Source organism: Polypterus senegalus, chromosome 3 (assembly GCF_016835505.1).
Source record: "Polypterus senegalus isolate Bchr_013 chromosome 3, ASM1683550v1, whole genome shotgun sequence".
Taxonomy (NCBI): Eukaryota; Metazoa; Chordata; class Cladistia; order Polypteriformes; family Polypteridae; genus Polypterus; species Polypterus senegalus.
Window position 1 is genome coordinate 11,328,471 of NC_053156.1, and position 19,505 is coordinate 11,347,975.

Consider the following 19,505-nt stretch of genomic DNA (forward strand, 5'->3'; position numbering starts at 1 on the left):
GCAGGATTTTACTGTGCTGTTGACTTGAGCATCCATTTTCAGGAACGTATCCATTTTGATTCCAGACAGACGAAGTTACTGGAATGGGAAGAGAGTCGAGCCCAAGGGGTGGAGCCTGTTTGCAGTCGGGACTAAAACAATGACCTCGGTTTTGAATCGTTCAGGTGAAGGAAGTTTACAGCCAGCCAGTCCTTAATGTCAGATAGGCAGTCGAGGAGAGGTTTGGTGGAGTCAGTTGGCTTGAGGGAGAAATAAATTTGGCAGTCGTCAGCATATAGGTGATATGAAATTGCATGTTTCTAAAAATTGCACCTAAAGGCAGGATGTAGATTGAAAAAGTAGTGGCCCTAAAATGGAACCCTGGGGGACCCCACATGGGAGTGGGACTGATTCAGATGAAAAACCGTCTAGCGTGACTCTGAGAGTCCTGTTGCAGAAATATGACCTGAACCAGTCGAGGGCTAAGCCAGATACACCAGCCCAGGATTGAGTCGGAGATCATGATGTCGTGGTCGATTGTGTCGAAAGCAGCAGATAAGTCGAGAAGAACCATAACCACGTGGAGTCCTGAGTCCAATGCCAAAAGGACGTCATTTAGGACACGTAAATGCGCGGTTTCTGTGCTGTGTTGGGGCCTAAAGCCTGACTGAAAAAGGTCCATTACCTGATGGTCCTGTAGGTGATGAGTTAATTGCTCATAAACTACTTTTCTAGTATTTTGACAAGAAAGGTAGTTTGGAGATTGGACGAAGATTGGAAAGAACGGCAGGGTCAAGATCAGGTTTTTCACAATTGGATGTACAACTGCGTGTTTGAAAGCATGAGGAACTATAGCCGAGGATAGACTACTAGTTATGATCTTTAGGACATCATATCGAATCACAGGAAACACATCTTTCAGCAGTCTGGACGGCACCACATCGTCCGGAGAGCCCGAAGGCTTCATTGAGGCAACGATTTTTCCAGATGGGGAGCGAAATGGTTCAAAGCTGGTGAGGGAACCGTGCGCAGGAGCGCTAAATCAACAGAGCCAGAAGAAGAAATGGAGATCTGGGATCTAATGTTCGTGACCTTATCCAGAAAAACGTGAGGATCTGATTACAAAGAGCAGTGGAGGCAGAAGAAAACAGTTACGGCTGGAGAGAGGACAGCATTTAGTGTTTTGTATAAGACACGTTGATCGCCAGAGTTTTTTGAGATGATGTCGGCGAAAAAACGGTTCCTTGCACCTCTGACTGCTCTCTGGTATTGGGACCACGCGTCTCTCATGCAGTCGAAGGTAACAGTGAGACCATCTTTCCTCCATTTACGTTCTAGCCGCCTACAGTTTTGCCTGATGGAGCGAGTTTGTTCATTTAGCCATGGGTCATGCTTGACTTTGGATTGTCTCCGTTTGAGTGGGGCTACGACATCCATCACAGAACAGCAGGAAGTGTGGAAAGTTTGCAATAAAACATCAGCATCCGTGGATTCACATGATGTGGAGATTGGTGAAAAAGCAGCTGCAAAATCTTCAGCAGCAGAGGGGGGAATGACACGGGAGGGACGAGTGGTGGTGGATTTACCATGCTCAACAGAGACCAAATCCAGATTAAACAGAACAGGCGAGTGATCAGAAAAGCTGGGAGGCAGAATGTCCAAGTCACTGATTCTGAGACCGCGAGAAAGAACCAGGTCCAGTGTGTGAACCTGTCCATGTGTTGGTCCGTTCACTAGTTGAGAGAGACCAAAGGAGTCAATAATGTCCAGAAAGTCTTTTGCTAGAGGATTAACGGGACAGCAGACATGGATATTAAAATCACCCAAACAAAGGAAGCGATCATATCTGCAGGTAATATCAGCCAGGAAAGCTGCAAATTCATCTAAAACGTTCTTATTGTATTTTGGAGGGCGATAAATGAGTGTGCACAGCAGCGGTGGTGAGCAGACTAGTTCAAACATACTGAGCTCAAAAGTTGAAGGGGAAAATGAAAGGGGAAAGGAAGGGCGGTTGCAAATAAAATCAGATTTAAATAAGGTCAATAAGCCACCGCCGCGGCGCTGCGCTCTCGGCGTGTTGATAAAGGAACATCCCGGAGGCAAAACTTCAGTGAGTGGGAGCGTCTCGCCCGGTAAAAACCAGGTTTCAGCGGTACATAAAAAATCCAGGCCATTAGAAAGAAAAAAGTCTTTCAGGATGAAAGTTTTGTTCACGACCGATCTGGCATTTATCAGCGCGAAACGAACCGGCTGGGAGGACATTAACAGAGACACACCAGCCGTGGCGGCTGTCATTGTCATGATATGGCGTAGGTTGTTAAAGTTCACCCCCCGGCGGCGGTGACGGAGCGAGGCAGGGAGGTACACCGGAGCGTCCGAGGGCAAATGGCATTCCGGCAACATTACCCTTATGTTGGGAGCCAGGAGAGTTGTTCCTAGAGAGGATCCGGGAAGCTCGGAGCCGAGCCCTGGTGCCACCGCGCTACCCCCGGCGGCGGCGTTTCCATCGGCGACCGGCCAAGCCGTAGGCAGTGATGAGGAAAGCTGGGACTTCCTCAAACAGTCGGCCAAAGGCTTGACTGAACTCAGGGGTCAGATGTTGAGAAATCCCCACACTCGTTCGAAGAGCCAGAAGGGTGAGGCGATCATAAGAAATGATCGAGTCAAGAAGAGCATCACAGGAACAGGTAAGCCGAGGAAAAAGCAGGACTGACAAGAAACAAAAAAGCCAGAGCGGCTGACGGCGTGCCTCAACAGTCGGCGCCATCTTGTAAGATGATGAAAAGCACCATGTAATGGATAGATGGTAGATATGAAAGGTGCTATATTATAGATAGATAGATAGATAGATAGATAGATGTGAAAGGCACTATAATGTTAATGTTTCTGATGTACCATCTGTTGGAATGACAGAGAGACATGACAACTGAACAGTCAAACAGATACAAAGACACACAGACACTTAACCTTTTATTAAGGTAGATAGTAACAATCAATACAAACGAAAAAATGATGAAAGATTATAATTAATAGATGTGAAAGGCACTATATAATAGATAGATAGATAGATATGAAATGCACTATATAATAGATAGCTAGATAGATATGAAATGCACTATATAATAGTGATAGATGGATGAAAGGCACTATATAATAGATAGATAGATAGATAGATGTGAAAGGCACTATATAATAGATAGTGATAGATTAAAGAAAGGCACTATATAATAGATAGATAGATAGATAGAAGAGGGCAAATAACAGAATTGATGCCAATGGTCAAACAGCTGTGAATCTTCTTTTCTGCAGAGGGAGGAAGAGAGAAGGCATTAGGTCACAGTGCCACCCCCTGGTTCAGCGTGAAATTACCGCCAATAGAACCCTGCAGCTGTGTCCCATGTCCACGACTGTGACAACACATTACAGATTATTAGAAGATTAAAAAGATTACAGAGGAAATCAATTAATAGATAACAAGTAGAAACAAACTGCAGAACTCCACGGCCATATTAAACTCTATAACAAAGAAACAAACTGTGTTAATTTAGCATGTTTTAAATAAAATGATGTTTAGATAACAAATGTGTTATTTCGGCTGCCTTGTCAGTTTTTTTTATATTTTTGATAGATGATGCAAATGACTTGACAGTTGTGATGGTTGAGGTACGAAGGGTGGACAAACAAAGAACAGTTTGGGGTGCCAACACAGCCCTCCCTGTCTGGTAACATTGCTTTCAAACAAAACAAACACACAATGTTGTAAAATAAGAACAAAAGCAGCTTTAATAATAATAATAACAAAGTGGCCTTGACCGTCAGTTCCTGCCGGTGATGCCCGTTCTCATAAAGGAGGTTCTCTCGTTCTCTCTCTGGATCGTCTCCTTGGTTAAGGTCGCCTCCATTAGGGCGGTCGTCCTTTTTAAAGCCCCCAGACCATAATGGGCGGGGCCAACTGCCCTCACTGGGTGTTTTCTCTGGGCTGTGGATGAAGAACGTGACAAGGCAGCCTGTTGGCCCTGGGGGGTAGTACACACCTGGGAAGATCTTGAGTGGTGATCCTCAGCCACACATGCATGACAAGGTCCTCAGTTAATAAGCTATCATTTGGAGTTGCATTATTAAATTTACTAAGCTACAAAATGTCAAATTATGAATAAAGACGTTTGCAAGGAATATGAAGAGATTTACAACGTCACTACGTTCTTTGTTACTTTATGTATAACAGAACCGGACATAAGCCTGCTCCATATTTACTGTAGTGCTCATTTTATCTTCCCAAACTGCTTTTCCTTTTGATTTTTTGAATTTTTTTTATTTATTTTGTCGTGTGTGTGTGCTTGGGGGACCTGGAGGACAGCCTGTAATTCTACTGCCACTCCAGGGGTTGGCGCTGTTTCCTAACGCCTTTCTCTCTTCCTTCCTCTGCAGACCAGATGATTGACAGCGCTAACACCTCTGACGTCACTTCCCAATTCCCGCCCGCTTGGACCCGCCTCTTCCTGTTTAACCGGAGGCTCTGTCAATGTGTCATAAAACATCAGACATGCGCAGAACAAATCTTACAGCATCGTGAAATACATTTTAATCAAGCAGAGAGCGCGTGTGCGAGACAAATCGGATGGGGACTCGTGTCGCGAAGTAAAAAAAACACAGATAGGGCAGGGTCGTAATAATAAAGCTCTGTCATGCACCACAGATCGGGTAGAGACAGGCTCCACCAGACTTTGCCAGTGCAGTCCTGAACGTGCGTCCATAAGGGGTGTCTTTGCATTTTTATGGGGTGACCAGGCAGGTACCCCAAACTCTTTATCACTGTCCTCATGTTCTCTTACCATGTTTATTTGTTCCAGATGAATACATTACAGAAATAATGGAAGAATATAACATTCAGAGCTAAGTTTAAGAAAAACAGAATGACAAGATTTAAAAAGTTGGTTCAAATGAGCCCTTTAGTCACTAAAACAATTCCCATATTTAATTATAAAGCACGCCATGATACTTTATTTTGACCAAAGTCCTTCATTAAACGAATATGTAAATCTCCAGTGCGTATTTTACTGTAAGTATGCTCAATACATTCATTATTTTCACCACAAAAGCTGCATCAGTTTAGCATATTTGGAGTAAATTTCCAAAAAGACTCCTTTTGTTCCATCAGCTGCAGTGGCGAGAAGCCCAGGCACATGCCAGGGGTCTTCAAGTTTGGTCTCGGGGGGGATGCATTGGCAGCAGATTTTCCATCCGCTACAAAGTCTTAGTTAGAAGCCAAGCCCTCGTCAAGAGCAGAACTGCATGGCTTTCATTCTGAGGTCAAGTTCTGTGCTTTTCGTGTCGTATTGCAGCATACAGTGGCACGATGTAACGTTCCCCAGGACCTCGCAGTGCGGCAAACACAACAAGTGACAGGCAGGTTAAAGCAAAACAACCACAAAACACCGGCGCATACTATACTTTAGTGCCGGCGCCATGTGCTGGAATGCATACTCTTGGTCTTTATGTGGCTGAAGAACTGCTCACCTTTGCCGCATGGGATGGAGTTCTGTTTGCGACTTTGCCGGTTTGACTTTTTATAGGCGTCCCTGCCGCTGGTGACCAAATGCCAGCTCATACTATGGGTGACTCGTCTCTTGCTGATGCAACTTGTCAACACCGTTACGGTGCTAGGAGGAGGTTGGGAGCATGCACTGATTACAGCACGTCACCGTACCCACCACACAACAGACCACCCGGATGGTCACCCGAGTGCAGCCGTGCAACGGGTAACACCTCATAAGTCAATAAATAATCGGTATTCAATAGACAGTAATAAGTATCAATAAGTTAGTGATAACAACAACTGATATGGGCAGCGGTCGCAAATGAGGTCCTGTATGCAGATCAGCAGACCTGAGGTGAGCAGGGTAGCATAGGGTCCGGACCACCAAGGGGTAGAGAAGTTGACGTCCCCCTGACGCCTCTCCTCTGCCTCCCCCTCTTATCAGTACACCCGCGTAAGTGCAGAGTCACCTGAGGATTTCTACAAGTGACATGACCTGCTGTTATGGACCTTCCAGAACTGGTTTGGATGCTACAGAGTGGGACAAAGAGACCACGGTGAAGGGTGGCATAGGTCATTCACGTTACGGATGTAATTCTTAATAATGGAGGGCAGAGAGGACCTAATGACCTATTCTGGTGTGCATGTGTGAACTGGACAGTGGTTTGCACCTTGTGGTAAGCCCTCTCTCTTTACTTTCATGAAGCCTTCTCTCAATTGTGCACTTTGGCAATGATAGGCCTACCCCCCTGTGGAGGGTGGTCTTGGTTTGGCTACGTGTCGTGAAGGGGTTCTTCTTCTTCTTCTTCACCAAGGACAGATCTCCATGATCATCCAGCCCAGTTGTCTTCTGTGGTTGTCCAGACCTTCCAGTGTTGCTGAGCTCTCCAGTGTGCTCCTTGTCTTTCAGAATGTGCCAGATGGTTGATTTGCCCACTCCTGGTGTCTCTGCTGTCTCTCCAAAGGGTTTGTTTGGTTCTCTCAGTCTGCTGATGGCCTCCTCTTACTTACACAGACAGCTCTTTGGACCTCATATTGAGAGTTCCAGTCTGGATTTTTATGTGGAGACCTCTTGGGTCTTCTTCTACCTGCTTAATGGTTAATGAGATGATGAGGGGCCTGCTCCCACCTGGCTATGGAAGAGCATGTCAGCCACATGTTCAAATTTGTTTGAGCACCTGGAAATGGGGGGAAGACTGTGCAGAAAAAAATCCAAAACGGCTCACATGATATTTTTTGTAAACCCCTTGAATTAAAGCTGAAAGCCTCCACTTCAAACATCATCCTGATTACTTTGTTTGAAAAGCATTGTGGTGGCGCACTGTGCCAAATTCATATAAACTGTGACACTGTCCAAACACCGGTACTTGTGTACCCGACAGTACTTAAGGTCTTTTCTAAGGGTCCCAACAAACATGTCCAGGCCGCTTTAGAAGACTGTTGTAGAATAAGTAACACTTGACCGCTTGTCACACTTGGTTTGTTTAACTCAATGACATCAGAATGGCATGCAGGTACACAGGGGACAATGGCTTCTCATGTCATCGATTTTCAGGTGGCAGACCCTACTCAGGGAGCTCCAAGGGGGCCAACGCCTTCATCCACGTCTGTAGATTTTCCATTTTATCACGCTGCCCACCACCTTGTTGACGGTTGCCATGACGAATTCTTGCCATGACGTCACCGATGTGGCCGCGTGAAGATCAAAACACCTCCAAGATAACTTGGGACGGTGCGACATTATGACATTTACACAGCGGGGTTTACAGAATTTGGCTTTGGCTCGGACCTGCGGCCCGTCCAGGGGTTGTTCCTGCTGTGCCCCCTGCTGATTGCTGAGACGGACTTCAACTTTCCCAAAAAGCGCCTCAGGATCAGCGGGTTTGGAAGGTGGATGGATGAATGAATACAAACGTACTGTAGCTCGTTGGCATGTGTGCTCAAGACTTTATCTCTCCGTTTTCAGATTTCTAGCTCTCCTTGTTTCTATGGTCGCCATTTTGGCTCAGGCGACATGTCAAGCAGCACTTTAGTGTCTCGACTTTGGCTTCTTTTTTTATTTCATGCCATTCCTAAATCGGCCTTTTGCAGACAGCACAACATCAAGCACCAGTGATGGTAAAATGGCAAACAAATAATGGAATATAAAATGACACAACATGAAGATATACCGGAGGTCATCCAAACCACAGGATATCCCACCATGAAATACTCGACACCAGAAGCAGAACCATAAATGAATATTTTTGGAATTCCAATTTTTGTCCAATGCCCAATGTGCTAAATCATACTATAGATAAGTCATGGGCGCGATTCACGACAATGAAGACCACTACTCCAAAATAGTCAGCTGTACAAGTTCAGGCGTCCGTTGTGTCACAAAACAAATCAAGCATTGGGTCGCTTTAAAGGGCTCAGGCAGAACTAAAACGTTGAGGCTACACCTGTGCCCACCTTAGCAAAGGTATGAGGGTCCATGGGCAGCCTTAATAAACTGTCATGAAGATAGATAGATAGATAGGAAAGGCACTATATAATAGATAGATAGATAGATAGATAGATAGATAGGAAAGGCACTATATAATAGATAGATAGATAGATAGATAGATAGATAGATAGATAGATAGATAGATAGGAAAGGCACTATATAATTAGATAGATAGATAGATAGATAGATAGATACTTTATTAATCCCAAGGGGAAATTTCCTCAGATGTCAGATCTCAAATGTCCTCAGACATAACAGTCCCAAAAATGCCCAATAGAGGGGGAGAAGGCCATAAGGAGCTCTAGGAGGTGTTGGGGGACCCCCTCAGTGTCAGACAGTGAGTCGTGGTGGGAGGGGTCTTGGTTCCAAGACTGATGGAAGTCTCTTGTATGTGACTCCCCAGGAGGCAGGCCCACCTAATTGTGTAAGGTGGGGGTTTGCTGGCCCAGCAGTATGTGTTGTGATTACTCACATGAAATGGCCAAAGTGTCTTGTCCTGCCTTCATTGTGAGCCTCTTCATTGTTGTTCGAGTAGATTGTCCAGTCGACAAATTAACTTCCTTCCTAGCTGAAGCTTTCTGACCGAGGGCAGCCGAGTTTCCTCTCTTAGGTTTTGTTGTGTCAGCAAGTCGACGGGTTTTAGTTGGAGGAAAAGACGAAAGACAGCAAAAAAAACAAACAAAAGCAAAGAGTCAAAGCCAAAAAAGAGAAGCAAAACTCAAGAGAGTTAGGACAAAACCAAAAAAACGAAGATTCTTTAAAAAGGCCTGAAGTCACCCGAGGACACCGAGAAAGCAGGCAATGTTTTCAACTACAGGAGGTAACGCAGCAGTCAGAAACTCAACCAAACCCTGAACATACAGCAGTGTGCAAAAGTCTGGGCCCCCCGTCTGAAAGAAGAAGGTGAAGACGAAGATGAGCTGATCAGCACAAGGCATCAAGTTCAAGATGACAGCACATTGCTGTTCAGTATTTGATGTGAGATTAGTGTTTGGGTTTTGTTTTCTATAAATGCACTGTGGAAAAAAAGAAAGAGCACCGTGCAAAAGTTTGGGCACCCCCAGATATTTGCGCTCAAGGTGGTCTCAGACCTTCATCAGTCACCAGTGATGCAAATGTCAATGCTGTTTAAATTCTCTGACCCCTCAAACCATAATCAGCAGCCACGGGCTCCTCTAAGCAGCTGCCATCAAAGAACTGATGACCACAAAGCAGGGGAAGGCGACAAGAAGGCAGCAAAGTGTTTTCAGGGGGCCGTTTCCTCAGATCGTCATGTTATTGAGAAATGGCAGCTTGACAGTGGAGGGCAAGTTGAGGTCTGGAAAACCAAAAAGACTTTCTAACAGAACGGCTTGCTGGAATGCTAGAACGACAACTAATGACTTCAAAAGACCTCCAGGAAGATGCAGGAGACTCTGGAGTGGTGGTCCACTGGTCTACAAATGTGACCTTCATGATGGAGTCAGCAGAACAAAACCTCTCCTTCATCCTCCCTACAAAATTCGCAAGTGAAGATCTCGACAAGCTCGAGGCATTCCGGAAACGAGCCCTGTGGACCACTGGACTCCAAATAGAACTTTGTGGCCGAAGACAGCAAAGGTGTGTTTGGAGATCAAAGGGGGGCCGGACTCCAGGAAAAGAACAACGACTCTAACTATGAAACATGCCGCCGGTTCAATCAGGCTGTGGGCTTGGGTGGCAGCCAGTGGCACAGGGGACACGTCATCGGTGGAGAGAGGGATGGGGTCAAAGAAATGGCGGAACATTCTGGAAGCAAACGTCACACCATCTGTTAGAAAGTTGAAGTTAGAAAGAGGACAAGATAACAATTTGAAGCACACCCCAAATCTACAATGGGATACCTCCAGAGACGCAAGCTGACGGTTTTGCCACGGCCCCTCACAGCCCCCCCAATCTGAACATCACTGAAGATCTGTGGAGTGCGGGCAAGATGGCCCAAGAATCTTGGAATCTTTGGAAGGATGAGTGGGTGACAAGACCCCAAGTGAGAACTGAATGACTCTTAGCAGTCCACAAAAAAAGCATTTACAAGCTCGATAAAGGGGGTCTTACTAAGTACTGAGCATGTCAGGGGCCCAAACATTTGCTTCAGGCCCTTTTCATTTTTTTGGCCTTGTGTACCTGTGAATGAAATAAAATAATAATAGTATCTGTCCTCAAATATTCATCTTTTGGCGATCAGCTCATCCTCTGCTCACTTCACTGCTGACAGTGACAAACTTTTTAAGGCAAGGGGTCCACACTTTTGCATGCCACTGTAATTACCTGGATGAGGTCCGAATCACAGTAGGACATGGCCTTAGCTCCCATGATGCACCTGTGCACAGCTTGAGGTGCTGCTCTGTCTGTCTTGTAGTGTAGTGACAAAGAACTGCACAGAGGACTCCAGGGGTGACATGTCTAGTGTGGCAGGGCGACCGGGCAGATCAGAGCAACTGGAGGCCAGTAAGCTTAACGTGCATCACAGGAAAATTAATGGAAGGAATTATTAAGGAGAAGACTGGGCAACACCTGGCAAGGACAGGAGTTATTAGGAACAGTAAGCGTGGGGTCAGACGAGGGGGTTGTGTTTTACTAACAGGCTGGAATTCTATGAGGAAGAAACAAAAGGATATGACCAGAGAGGAGCAGATGAGATTATTGATCAGGACTGTCAGAAAGCATCTGATGAGGTGCCACATGAGAGGTGGGCATCAAACTGAGAGAAGTGGCAGTTCAGGGTGAGGTGTGCAGAATTGGCTCAGACACACGAAGCAGAGGGTGATGGAGTGAGGACCCTCATCAGATTTGGGTGACATTAAGAGTGGTGACCAGCAAGGGGCAGTGTGGTAGGGGGTCACTGCTATTCTTAATATATATAAATGATTTAGACAGGAATATAAAGAACAAGCTGGTGAAGTTGTCAGATGATACCAAGACAGAGGGACTGGTAGATAATCGAGAATCCATTGAATCATCACAGAGGGACTGGGACAGCAGACAGGCTTTGGGCAGATTTGTGGACGATGAAATTTAATGTCAGTAAATGTAAAGAGTTACACATAGGAAGTCAAAATGTGAGGTGTGAATACACAATGGGGGTCAGAAGATCGAGAGACCACCTTATGAGGAGGATTTAGCAGTTGTAGTGGACTCTAAGCTATCGACTGGCAGACAAGCCATTAAGAACACTAACAGAGTGTCAGGTTATATAGCGCCTTGACATGTGGAGTAAAGGTCACAGGAGGTTTTATAACACACTGGTGAGGCCTCATCTGGAGTCCTGTGGTCAGTTGATGACTCCATAAAGACACAGCAGCACTGGAGGAGGTCCAGAGGAGAGTGACGAGGCTGATTGAGGGGCTACAGGGGGTGAGTTATGAAGATGAAAAGAGCTGAGCCTTCACAGTGATGAAGAGGAGACCTGACTGAAGTGTTTAAAATGATGAAGGTGATCAGTGCAGTGGATCAGATGGGGACTTTAACATGAGAAGAAATCGAAAGTCCGCCTTATGAGTAGAATTTAGGAGTCACAGTGGACTCAACTGCCAGTCAGTGTTCAGAAGCCATTAAGAAGGCTAACAGACTGTCAGGTTATATAGCGCCTTGACATGTGGAGTTCAAGTCACAGGAGGTTTTATAACACACTGGTGAGGCCTCATCTGGAGTCCTGGGGTCAGTTGATGACTCCATAAAGACACAGCAGCACTGGAGAAGGTCCAGAGAAGAGCGACGAGGCTGATTGAGGGGCTACAGGGGGTGAGTTATGAGGAGAAATTGATGGAGTTGAGACTTGTAACCATTGAATGTCAGTAAATGTAAAGAATTACACATAGGAAGTCAAAATGTGAGGGTTGAATACACAATGGGGGTCTGAAAATGGAGAGACCACCTTATTTGAAGGACTTAGGAGTCATAGTGGACTCTAAGCTATTGACTGGCAGACAAGCCATTAAGAAGGCTTACAGAATGTCAGGTTATATAGCGCCTTGATGTGTGGAGTACAAGTCACAGGAGGTTTTATAACACACTGGTGAGGCCTCATCTGGAGTCCTGGGGTCAGTTGATGACTCCATAAAGACACAGCAGCACTGGAGAAAGTCCAGAGAAGAGCGACGAGGCTGATTGAGGGGCTACAGGGGGTGAGTTATGAAGATGAAAAGAGCTGAGCCTTCACAGTGATGAAGAGGAGACCTGACTGAAGTGTTTAAAATGATGAAGGGAATCAGCGCAGTTGGTTTGCTTCGGGCACAACTTGTAATCACATTTTTTTCCCAGTAGGTATGATAATTATTTAGTGGATAATGATTTCTGCCCCTTATCTATTTATAATTTTTTTATTTGCTATAGAATGTGTGTTTTTTATATTATGGTTGTCATCGTTGCAGTTTTTACAATTTCATTGTGCTGGTGGAATGACAATCATGGCCTTCTAATCTCTCATTTTTGAGAAGGCGTGTGTCAGGCTGAGCCGCAGGCCACATGGGTGCCGGTGTACTCACAGCGTAGGCTCCTCACAGAAGTTAAACTCCGTCTCAGTTACGCTACCTGCCAAAGCAGCGCTGTGCCCCAGTGGTCTCAACCTGTCGACAGGCTTAGTTATTCACTCATCTCACATTAAAAGAGCGCCTGTGTGTCTGTAAAATCCAGGATATCAGAATCGCATTGGAGTCCTGTAAGCGTCGTAAGCAGCCCTAAAACTTCTCCATGTGGGTCCTTCTAAGCGGGCGGTCGGCTCGGGATTATTAAAGTGCTGATTAAGATTCGACATCTGTCAAAGAAGTCAGGCTGGACTTACCTCTGTCTCTGCAGAACAGACACCGTGTGCCCATTCACCCAAACGTGGTGAGGTTGGCATATGGGGGTACCTGCAGGGTCCCATTTTGGTAAAACACTGGTTATTACGCCGGACTTCCCTAAGAAACAGGCACAGTGACTCGAGATTAGCCTCGGGTACGCTTTATTTATTTAGTAGCAAAATACCCGCGCTTCGCAGCGGTGAAGTACTGCATTAAAATTTTTATTAAGAAGAAAAGTAAAACTTTTTAAACTGAGGGAAAATATCCCAATAATTATCTGTCAAGGATCTCTTTGTATGCCACATTGTGAGTTCGGCCCTCCAGTTGTAATCTGACCAAGCTGTGTGCTGAGCTTACTCTTGAGCATTCAACGTACAGTCGGCCATGTGAACAGGAATCTTGTGTCAAATCTCACAGCTTGGATTGCTGCTGTCATAATCGGTTTGAGTTTCATGGTTTGTTTCAATTACGACAGTATTTGTAGGACTTGTTGTGTTGAAGTGACATTAAGCCATCTGTCAAGCGTTGTAAGCACACAACCGGTTTCATCGATAAAATCACATCCAGCTTTTGAGAGTTTAAACATTCATAAACATCAAAGTGTCCACTACTGAAATCGTCACCTGTCAATCTAAGATGTTTAAGAGGCATTGGCGGTTGTCGAAAGGTGTAAAATATTTGGCCATTTCGGTACACTTGAAAGCGACAACCGAACAATTCACCAGCGGCCATCAACTCACATGCAGATCCACAGGTGAAGGGCTTAAGCATTTCACTCTTCTAGTGCTCCTGTGTAGTCTAATTATCTCCTGTACGTCATCAGTCCACACCTTGAACCTGTCCAGTCATTCAATACATAAGACACAATGGATATCAAGAGTGAGCCTGATATGGCCGTGCAATATGTAACACAGAGAATGGAAAAGGTAGGTGCCATCTCCGGGCATGGACACCACTCGGTAAGTGACAGTTCTTTGATCGATGGTGATCACCTCGATAGACATGTTAATGGGGGTACGGCTGGAACGATAAAGGAAATGGGGACCTGAACAATGTAAAGTAAGTCTAAAATACCTACACAATAACTATAATCGTAATAAATGAACAATAAAACAGCGGAGAAGCCGTGGATTAAATAAAAAGGCTGCAGTTATCAGCAGGGAGACGTGAATCCCGTGGCAAAGCAAGGAAGGGAATGTAGAGACCGGAGCGACGGACGGCCTTATATAGGCAGGCAGCCAGCAACGTGGGAGGTGTTGGGATGGGGACCGCGCCACCTCACACGTGACCGAGCTGCAGGCTATGGACGTATATATGAATGTAAGTAGGATTCAGTTAGCGTTGGGAACCCGCGTACCAAATTTCTTGAAGATGGGCCCATAAGTAACAAAGACCATTGGAAAGTTCAATATGGCGGCCGACAGTGGCGTCATACCACCGAAATAAGTATGTACATTGGTTTCGTTAGCGCAGGGAAGCCACCTACCAAATTTCGTGAAGATGGGGCCATAAATAAGAAAGTTCAACATGGCGGACGTTATCGACCGTTATGACCGTTACGCGTAGAATTTCGAAATGAAACCTGCCCAACTTTTGTAAGTAAGCTGTAAGGAATGAGCCTGCCAAATTTCAGCCTTCTACCTACACGGGAAGTTGGAGAATTAGTGACGTTGGAAAGTTCAATATGGCGGCCGACAGTGGTGTCATACCAACGAAATAAGTACGTACATCGGTTTCCATTAAAAGTTCAATATGGCGGCCGACAGTGGCGTCATACCACTGAAATAAGTACATACATTGGTTTCGGTTAGCGGAGGGAAGCTGCCTACCAAATTTCGTGAAGATGGGGCCATAAATAAGAAAGTTCAACATGGCGGACGTTATCGACCGTTATGACCGTTACGCGTAGAATGTCTAAATGAAACCTGCCTAACTTTTGTTAAGTAAGCTGTAAGGAATGAGCCTGCGAAATTTCAGCCTTCTACCTACACAGGAAGTTGGAGAATTAGTGATGAGTGAGTCAGTCAGTCAGTGAGGGCTTTACCTTTTATTAGTATAGATATCTATGTGTGTTTGTGTGGGCGAATTCCCGCCTAACTGGGAGCGTTCAGCTCCTCCTCCTCCTCAGAAATACACCAATGCGTCGACAAAGCTCCGCCCACCATAGCGCTGAGTTAACTCAGTCTCGCTGTATGTACGGCGCGCACAAGCTGACAGCTGATCGCGGTGTTCAGGTTTGCTGATGTCGGTGTGCACAGACTTGCAGTTCATTTAGTACAAACGGCACAAGAGGTCCACGGGTGTGCCACAGCGTTTTTTTTAAAACAAATTAATTAAAGACTTTTTTTTTTTTAAAGAAATACGACGCCAAAGAAGTCTACGACCCAAATTTTATGTGATTTATATATCATTTCAATAGAAATGGACACACGGACGGCTACTACCCTTAGGGACTGATAGGCAACTACACTTCACCCCTACTAACTTTAAAGTTGTTATTGTGGCAGTCTAATAATTTAAACTTCAAAAATTAAGTAACCGGGGTGACTAACCTACCCCAACCACAAACACTAACCTTAAAGTTAGTAGGGGTGGAGCGTATTTACCTATAGGTCCCTAAGACAGCAGCCGTCCGTGCCGTCCATTTAGTACACAAGTACCCCAATTTGCTCGTCTCAGCTTGTTAAAAATGTGTATACTATAATTGTAATCAATTAATACAAATATTGACTTCAATAATATACACATCATGTTTATTCGTGCGCACCCTGCTGTGTAATTATTCCAATGAACGTGTCTTACTTTCGAGCACATCGAGTGTCCCTACTTATCCCCCACTTCTCCGCGGCTGAATTTGATCACGCATAATAATAATAATAATAATAATAATGAAGAAGAAGAAAAAGAATTCTTTACATTTATATAGCGCCTTTCTCACTACTCATAGCTCTTTGCAGGACCGGTGACACAAACCCATGATGGCCTTACTGCACCTTACCTACTCAAAATACAAACACATGCACCTAATAATTTGTTAATTATTTTCAATTATTGCAAGGTATCACAAGTAAATATTTTTAAAAAGCCACTTTGGAGCAAAAAGGGTAGGTAATTACTTTTATTTTTACTTTTTTTTTGTAAATCAATCAAAATGAAAGCGATATTTTGTATTTTTGGTGTGCCTCAGAACTGTAGTCATGATTTTATGTGCTGTAGAGCAACTAACACAGGTGGCCTTTTCCAGTCTGCACTCCACTGCAGTCACTGCAGGCTCTCAGAAGTGATTGACAGTCATTTCCACCAACCAGCATCCGTCTTTCGTTTTGCCTCTGTACCCTCCTTTTCCGTAAGCTCAACCCCGTCTAATTTCGCGCGCTGCAGCTGTTTGAATTTACTGACAGACCCCCCCCCGGTTATTTGCCAGGCGTCACTTGGGTTGACTTTATTGACACCCCTCTTATTTTGCGTGCGTCACGTCTTATTTTGACAAAGTCTCATTTGCTGGTTGACCTCATTTAAAATATCATCTCACCGGCTGTATGAATTTATTGACACCCCTTGTATTTTGTGCGCCCCCACCTCTCATAATGCACGGATCACGTCTTATTTTGCATGCGTCACATCTTATTTTATGTGGGGTACTTGTTTGAGTTTATCGACACCCCTTTTATTTTATACATTTCATGTCTTTTTTTTTTTTTTGCATTGCACTTGTTTGAATTTTCTGTCGCTTGGCCTACAAGTCCACCATACAAAATAAGGCCCCCTAAAACAAACTAGGGAGCAGGCAAGGATCCTACCCGATCTGCCCAGAAGAGGCTCACTTGACTTCAGCAGGACCCCAAAGGCAACCTACTGGCTGAAAAATGTGGAACTGGGAGAACTACAAATATCCCACAAATATAACAAAAACCCTAAAATGGGGAGGGATAACTATAAACCCTTGGCTAGTATTAAAGAGCAGGCAAGCAGTCCTTAATAAGAATTTATTTTTCAAAAAACAGGAAAATATGAAAAGAAAGTTCAAAAGAGCTAAAAGGCAATCCTAAACAAACGAGTCCCAAAACATAATTCAAAACTGGAACCCTTGAACCAGGGCAGATAAAATCAGAAACAGCAGAAGATCCAACAAACTCGATACTCACAGAAACTCCTATGTGTGTGAATGATTCCTCACTCATGAGCCTTCTCACCCTATTCAAACAGCCTGAGGGAGGTTCTAAGGAGTAGTGATGCCACGGTGGACCCGCCTCCTGGGGCACCTCCCACAAAGTACAAGGAACATAAGCAGATTTATAGGGATGGTACAGCATCACAAAATCATGTATGAAATCTACAAGAAAGATATGAAAAATAATAACTCAGAATGAACAAAGACAACAGGCAGTCAGTCAGTCAGTCAGTTGTTATATCCTAACACAGGGTCACGGGGGATCTGCTGGAGTCAATCCCAGCCAACACAGACTACAAGACAGGTCGCCAACCCACCGCAGGGCACACACACCCACCCACACACCAAGCACACACCCAGGACAATTTAGGATCACCAATACACCTAACCTGCATGTCTTTGGACTGTGGGAGGAAACCCACACAGATATCCCATAATATGATTTGGATTTGTTCAGAGTCCTGGAGACCTCGGCCAACAAGCTGCCTCCCCCTATTGGCCATTCCACAGCTGAGTCAGCGCTGGATCAGCCAATCCGATGAAGGGACCCGTCTACCCAATGATTCCTGCAATCCTCCACCAGAGATGACTTTACTTTAGGCAGGCAGGTGGGCCGTGGCACCAAGTGGCACATTTGAGTACCAAGAAGAGAAACAGAATAGGTGAGGGTGAGTAACCCATTTTAACTGTCATGTCACTTATGTTTTAGTGCTAATGACCAACAACAGTTAGAAGACCCCCGGAAGTGCGCCAGGTGCTCGTTGTTCCACTTCCAGGTGTGGCGGTAGAGCTGCCCATAGGGCATCAGCAGCAGCAGCAGCACCCCCTGGTGGCACCCACAGAACCCAACAGGGCTGTGCCAAACTCCAACTCCCATGGAGCCTTGTGGGAGTCTGAGGCACTGCTGCCACCTAGTGGTCCGGGGGAGGTAATACACCTGAGGGGCTTCCAGCATGGAGGCGTCCCGGCTGGTCAAGGGTCCCGGCCATACGCCACAGCGGCCTGTCTGGCTCTCTCTCGTGGTTAAGGCCTCCGTGACTGCATTTCTTAAAACAATGGCCTGTTTAGCCTTCTCGACGCATGCACAGTGTCCTTGACTGAAGTTATATATTGGTGGTCTGCAGCTGCAAAGAGGAAAATAATAAAATATGCAGGCGAGGGGCTTTTGATGATTTAACCCTTACTATACTAGCGTGCATTAGGATGTAATACTTATTTTCATAGTTGCTCATGATTCTCTTTGAAATTGCAAATCATCAACATAAGAATGTACTTTTCTGTAGACGCCAGCTTTTCACGCCCAATATCAGTAACGAGGACGAGCCGCACCACTCAGCGGACGTCACAAACAGGACAGCACAAGTCACCTGAGGTCGAGCTTTTTGAACTGGAGAGCCGTCCCTCCCCAAAAATAAGAGCAATAAATGAGGGGGAAAGAGCAGAGGGCTGGTGGGACAGGGTGGCAGGATCCCCAAGCAGATGAACTGGATGTGGAGAGGTCCCCGGACCACCAATTTCACCAATCCAAGCTCATCAGCACCGAGTGTGCTGGGGGAGTCCCCTCTAATGGCTGAAGGGCCACCACAGAGACTGAGGTGGCATAACAAGGGGGCAAAGTGGTGTCTGGACGTGAATGGGAAGTGCCCAGGACTGCCAAAGGGGCGGAGCCGTGGAGAAAGTGCAACAGCGAGGGTGTCAGAGTAAGAGAGTGAAAGAGGGAGGGTTAGTGAGACGAGTAAGAGTAAGGGAACGTGAGCATGAGAGAGAAAGTGAGAGATGTGAGCTAGCGAGAGTACAGAGTGAGACAACAAGAGTGAGAGAGAAACAGAGAGGGGGAGAGACATGAGCAGGTGAAAGTAGAGAGTGAGAGAGTAAGGCTAAAAGAAAGTGAGCATGAGAGAGAGAGATGCAAGGTAGTGAGAGCAGAGAGTGAGGGACAGAGTGAGGCAGTGAGACTAAGAGAGATGAGCAAGACAAAGCAAGAAAATAACAGTTAGAGAGATGTGCGAGTGAGTGAAGAGAGTGAGATAGTAAGAGTAAGAGAAAGTTTGCCATTACTCAGACAGAGTAAGCATGAGAGAGTGTGAGAGTGAGAGAAAGTGATAGAGTAAAAGTGAGAGAGAGGTAGTGAGCCAGTAAGTGCATGAGCATTAGAGAGAGTGAGATGTGAGGAAGACTGAGAGTGCCAGGATGGTGTGGTGCCATGAGGCCTTCCAGTAGGAGTGTTAGGTTAGGGCTCTGGTCGGGCCGAGTCTTCTGAGGGGGTCTTTGGTCACCCACAGTGTCTGCACAGCAGCCCTTCCTGCGCCCAACAAGTACAGAAAATGAACTCAATGAGCAGCTCAAATTAAAATTCACAATGAAATGCTTGTCTTGTTTGCCCCCACTGAGTATAAAAGCCAGTCAAACCAGAGCAGAGACCACTCAGCATGGGAGTGGCTCATGGGGCTGGCTAGCTAGCAGCTAGGTGGTCTCACAGTCTCTGCCTCCAGTCCATTGCCCCTGTCATGTCAACTGCCACTGCAATTTTGA